The following is a 6,287-nucleotide window of genomic DNA, read 5'->3' on the forward strand; positions in this document are numbered from 1 at the left end:
CTCCATCTGCCCCGCTCCTTTCCGTCCCCCCGCCGCCGTCCGGGCTCTCGCGGTGCCGCCGGACCCGCGGGCGGCCCCTTTCAACCCGCGGCTGAAATGGAACCGGCTCCGGCTCCTTCGCCGTGACCTATTTTTACCATTTGATTGGAATCTGTTTGTTTCTCTCTCGTTTTCCCCTCCTCTCCCCGCCGCGCCCGGGTGCGAGCGCGGTGTCAGCCCCGCGTCACATCAATTAACGCGCGCGGGGCGTCATTTGTCACTTCGCATTTCCCCACGGCCACCTCGGCGCGGCCGCGGCGGGGGCGGGGGGCGCTCGCCGGGCTGGGGGTGACCCCCCCCGGGGTGAGGGAACCAGGATTCTCCTCCCGCTCCGTGATTTTGGGTGATGGGGACGCGCCGGGACGCGGCTGCCGCCGCCGCCCGCCTCGGTGGGTCCCGGTGCGGGGTGCGGGGGTCGCTGGCGGGGGCCGGGACACCCGAGTCCGGCCCCCCCGGCCCGAGCAGCCGGTGCCGACACCTCCACTTCCGTCGGCAGCGCCCCCTCGGGTATTTTTAACCGCCGGCGCTGCCGCTTGGCACCGTCCGGGTGTCCGTGCCGGCCCCAGCTGCCTCCCCCGGCCCGCGCCGCCCCCCGAGGCAGCACCGGGGCCGCCGGGACCGCACGGGACCGGACTGGGGCCGTGGGGCAGGAATGGACCCGGTGGGGGTGGTCAGAGACAGGTGGGACCGTCCCCTATGGAACAGGATTGGTCCCGGTGGGGCAGGATTGGTCCCGGTGGGGCAGGATTGGTCCCATCTGGTCAGGATTGGTCCCGGTGGGGCAGGATTGGTCCCAAGGAGAGCAGGATTGGTCCCAAGGGGAGCAGGATTGGGCCCAAGGGGAGCAGGATTGGTCCCGGTGGGGCAGGATTAGTCCCGGTGGGGCAGGATTGATCCCACTGGGTCAGGATTGGTCCCAAGGAGAGCAGGATTGGTCCCACTGGGTCAGGATTGGTCCCATCTGGTCAGGATTGGTCCCAGTGGCTCAGGACTTGTCCCAGTGGCTCAGGATCGGTCCCATTTGGTCAGGATTGGTCCCGGTGGGTTCGGGTCGATCCCCGTGGGTCAGGACTGGTCCCTGTGGCTCTGGATCGATGCCCGTGGCTCAGGACCGGTCCCATTTGGTCAGGATTGGTCCCAGTGGGGCAGGACCGGTCCCAGTGGGTCAGGACCGGTCCCATTTGGTCAGGATTGGTCCCGGTGGGTCCGGGTCGATCCCAGTGGGTCAGGACTGGTCCCAGTGGCTCTGGATCGATGCCCGTGGCTCAGGACTGGTCCCATTTGGTCAGGATTGCTCGCAGTAGGGCAGGAGCGGTACCTGTGGGGCAGGATCCACATCTCCACCCCTTCCCCGTGCAGGACCCTCCTCACCCCCATCCCAGAGGGGTCCGGCCCCCCATGTCCCCGCGTCACCCGGGTCCCCCATCCCGCGGGAGCGGACCGCGGGCCGGGGGGGCTCTGGGCAGGGCGGGGGCGGCGCACTCCGCCCGCGGGCCCCGCGTGTTGTCAGAAGCTGTAGCCCGTGTCTCGCCGCCGTCCCCCCGCCCGGGCAGCGCACATCACTCCCCGGCCCTCGCCTCCCGCTGACGAAGAGGAAGGGCCGGGGGCGCCAGCCCGGAGCCCCCCGCGCCCCCGTCACGCTAAGCCGGCCGGACAGGGGCTGCAGCCCCCCGGCGCTCCCCAGGGAGCCGCGCTGCGCGCCGGGGATGCGGCTCCGGCTGAAGAAAATCGCCTCGTACAGGAGGGGGCGAGGGGCGGGCAGGGCGGCGGCGGTGAAACGGAGCCGAAACGGAGCCGAAACGGAGCCCCCCGGACCCCCCCGGACCCCCCGGCCCGGCGCGCGGTGGCGGCCTGATGGCGCACACGGGCACAGCTGCGTCCTTGCACACCCGCCGTGCCGCCCTTGCACACCCCGGCACCCACCCGGCCCCCGCGCACACTCGGGGACCCCCTCAGCCCCCCTTGCACACCCCCCCAGCCCCCCCAGCCCGTCACACACCTTTGCACACCCATCCCACCCCCCAGCCCGTCACACACCTTTGCACACCCACGGGCACCCCCGGCTCCCCCGGTGCTCCGGCCCCACGCGCGGGGGGCGCCCCGGAGGCGGCGAGAGCCGGGCCCGGTGTGGCGGAGCCGGGACTCGGGGGGAGCTGCCCGCGCCCGCCGCCGCCTCCACGCGGGGCTGCCATGGCCGCGGTGAGGAAGAGGAGGAGGAGGAGGAGGAGGGAGCGGAGCCCGAGGCGGATCGGTCTCAGGGGGACGGGAGGGACCCGGGAGCCGCCACCGCTGAGTCCGGGCAGCGGGACCGCCCCGAGGAGGGATTTTGGGGGGATCTCCCCGGTGCCACCCAAGGCAGCGCTCCCGGGGACACGGGGGGCACGGGGGGCACGGGGGGCACGGGGGGCACGGGGGGCACGGGGACAGCGGCCCTGGCGGCGCGGGGCGCGGCACCGGCCGGGTTTTGGGTGGCAGCGCCTGGAACGATGTTAATGACTTTTCTTCCTGTCGCTCTCCTTTTACACCGAGGGCAGCTCCGTAACCGGAGCCGCTTCCTTCCCCGAGATTAAGGAGCCTCTGCTCGCCCTGCCCGGGCCGCTGAGCCACCCCCCCAGCGCGGAGCTGCCACCGAATTGTCACCCCCGGCCGGCGCGGGCCTGGCCCTGCTGGGGACACCCGGCCTTGTCACCCTTGGGTGCCCCTTCCCGCGGGGCTCAGCATCCTCCCGGCTCTGCTCAGGACTTGGGGTTGGGGGGGCCTCAACGGGCTCGCCACGACCCCCACGCTCCCCTCCATCCCTCCGGACCCTCCATGGGGGGAGCTGAGCCCCCCAGACCCCCCCAGCACGGTGCCCACCCAGCGCCAGCCGTGCCTCGATTTCCCCGCCGTGACTCACAGGACTGGGGGGACTTGGCCGGGCCCTGCGGGGGCACGGAGAGCTCGGGGTGGCCTGGCCGTGGGGCAGGAGGGGCTTTGCAGGGTGGGACCCGGGGAGGGGGTCTGGGGGGGCTGCGGGGGCAGCGGGGATGCGGCGCTGGCTGCGGGTGGGCGGCGGATGCGGGGCCTGGCCGGGGGTCCCTCAGAGGGGGCGGCAGGTGGCCGGGGGTCCCGGCGGGGCGGCAGGTGGCCGGGGGTCCCGGGGGGGCGGCAGGTGGCCGGGCCGGGGGTCCCGGGGCCCCCGCGGTTTTTGTGCAGTCGGCGCCCCCATGGAGCGCTCGTCACCGCGCTGCCCTCGAGCAGCGGCGAGATGCAAATTCCTCCGGGGTGGGGGCAGCGATTTTGTATTTTTGGTTCTCCCCGAGCCCAAATTTAGCCCCCCGCGGGTGCCCGGTGCCCTCGTGCTCATTTTAATAATGAAAACAGGAACGGTGCCGCCGGGTGAGAAAATTACCCGCAAGTTTCCCCGCGTTCCCCAGAAGCCAAATTCCACGGCAGAGGCAGAACCCGCTGGGGGCTGGGTGCAGGGAGGGTGGGGACACTCTGGGGACACTCTGGGGACACTTTGGGGACTTCACAATTGCCCCCAGGGCTGCGTGCGACCCCTCTGCCCGGTCCCTCTGCGGGGTTTTGGTCCCGGGACGATGCCCGGGAGTGGGGACATGCGGGATGGTGGCACTCCCTGAGGTGACAGGGGACAGGGGATAAGGGACAGGGGACAGGGGACGTTGGGGATAATCCCCCCATGAGGGGTCCAACCCCCACCCTGCGCCCGCCCTGGAGAGCCAGGGATGGGGGAAACTGAGGAACGGGGCCGGCTCACGGTGTTCGGGATGCCTGGCTTGTCACCGCCACTTTGCAAGGGAGGTGGCCCTTGGTGACAAACGTGTCCCCAGCCCCGGGCGCACCCTGCAGCCGCGCCGCTTCCTCCCGGTCTCTGTGTGAGGGCGTTCGGCGAGCGCCGAAGCCACGGGGGTGGCCGGGAGGGACCGGGCGCGGCCACCACACGGTGCTGGCCTCGGCCACCCCGCGCTGCGCCACATGCGAGTGACATCAGCCGCCCACAGCGGGGAAACTGAGGCACGGGGCTGCCACAGGAGGGGATTCGGGCCGCAGGCGGTGCCGCAGCTCCCGCGCCGCAGGAAGGGCCCTGCGGGGGAGGATGCCCGGCCTGGGGAGGGCAGGAGCCCAAATCCCCGCGGTGCCTCTTGCGGAGGGCCCAGCTCGGGCTCAGGGTGCCCCAAACCAAGGGACGCCGTGGCACGGGGGGTCCGGGGTGTCCCAGAGGGGGCCGGGGTGTCCCAGAGCATTCCTGTGGCCGGCCAATGGGACAGATGGTGGCCGTTCAAGGTGACGGTCAGGACACGGCTCCTGTCCCTCCTGTCCCCCTGTCACTCCTGTCCCTCTGTCCCTCTGTCCCCTCTGTCCCCTCTGTCCCTCCTGTCCCTCCTGTCCCTCCTGTCCTTCTGTCCCTCTGTCCCCTCTGTCCCTCTGTCCCCTCTGTCCCCTCTGTCCCCTCTGTCCCTCCTGTCCCTCCTGTCCCTCTGTCCCTCTGTCCCCCCTGTCCCTCTGTCCCTCTGTCCCTCTGTCCCCTCTGTCCCTCTGTCCCTCCTGTCCCTCCTGTCCCTCCTGTCCTTCTGTCCCTCTGTCCCCTCTGTCCCTCCTGTCCCTCCTGTCCCTCTGTCCCTCTGTCCCCTCTGTCCCTCCTGTCCCTCCTGTCCCTCCTGTCCCTCTGTCCCTCTGTCCCTCTGTCCCTGCGCCACTCCTCCCTGCACGGGGACACCTGTGACACGCATCTCCCCAGGAGTCCCTGGTGTCACTTTACGGTGCCAGGGGGACACTCAAGGGCGCGACATCCCGGGCACAGGGCCTGCCCGGCCCTCGGGACCCCGCTGCCGGCCCGGGAGGGAGCCCAGGGGTGGCGGGTCCCCGGCTGTGGCGGCGGTGGGGACCCCGGCGAGCCCGGTCCCCTCTGGGTGGCGGCGGGGACGGGTCCCCAGCGGGGGGGTGTCCCTGTGAATCCGCCCTCGGCGGCGATGGCAAACCGGGAGGGAATCAGCGCCTGTGCCCCGCCGCTCGCTCCCCACACCCGTTAACGATCGCTCCCCCATCCTTAACCCCCCTCCGGCCTCGACTTTCCCTCCTAGAAATAAACAGTTCTGGAAATTTCCTTGTTTTGTTCATTTTCTCACTGGGGATCTCGGAGTGGGGGTCCCTGCTGGGTGGGTGGGGAGGGGGTGGCAGCGCCCTGGGGGTGCCCCGGAGGGTGGGGACAGCTGGACGGGGGGCTGCTGTCCGCACTGCCAGCCTCAGGGAACCGGAAAATGTGGGGAGGGGGCGGCGGGGGACAGCAGGGGGGGTTTGCATTGAGATTGAAGGCCGGGACCCCTCTGAACAATGGCAGGGGGCAAGGCCAGCCCGAATGGGTGCTGAGGTGTGTGTGCTGGGGCAGTGCAGAACCCCGGGACATCCTGGGACGCCCCGGGACACCCCCGGGACACCCCGGGACACCCCGGGACACCCCCGAGCCTGGGGGGTCCGGGGGTCCCGTCCTGCCGTGCATCCACCCCCACGGCCGCCCTGCGCATCCTGAACTCGCCATTTCCTCCTGCTGGGCCGCTCCGGAGAGGGGCAGCGCTGTCCCCGTTCCTCATCCTCATCCTCAGCCCTGTCCCTGTGACCGACCCGTCCCCATCCCGGGCCACATCCCCATCCCTGTCCCCATCCTTATCTGCATTGCCACCTCCAATCCTGTCCCTTGTTCCCATCCCTATCCCCATCCCCAGTCCTGCCTCATCTTCATCCCTATCCCTGTCCCCATCCCCAACCCTGTCCCTATCCCTGTCCCCATCCTTGTCCTTATCCCCCATCCCCATCCCTGTCCCCAAGGGCCACACCCCTGTCCCTGATCCCCAGGGGTCCCGGTGTGGGTTCGGCACCGACCCCCGGGTCCCCCTGTCCGTCCGTCCCCACCCCAGCCCCAGCGGGGTCCCCCAGCTGCGGGAGCGGGGACGGTGGCAGTGCCACCCCCAGAAGAGGCGACAGTGGCAGTGCCGCAGTCCCTGTGCGCGCTCTGGGGGTGGCACCGCGCCGCTGGGAATGGAAAATATTGACGGCACCGGGCTGGGCTGGTGCCCGGGGCCGCGGCCACGGCGGGGACAGCGCCTGGGGGGGCTCCGGGGGACACCGGGACTTCCCCGGGCACCGCGGGGTCAAGGACGGGGCCGGGATGGCCCGGCCTGGGCTGGGCACGGGACAGGGCGCGGGTGGGCTGGGCTGGGCCTCCCGGGGGTCTCAGACCACCCCAAACA

The sequence above is a fragment of the Ammospiza nelsoni genome, chromosome 26 (assembly GCF_027579445.1).
Source record: "Ammospiza nelsoni isolate bAmmNel1 chromosome 26, bAmmNel1.pri, whole genome shotgun sequence".
In the NCBI taxonomy this organism is placed as follows: Eukaryota; Metazoa; Chordata; class Aves; order Passeriformes; family Passerellidae; genus Ammospiza; species Ammospiza nelsoni.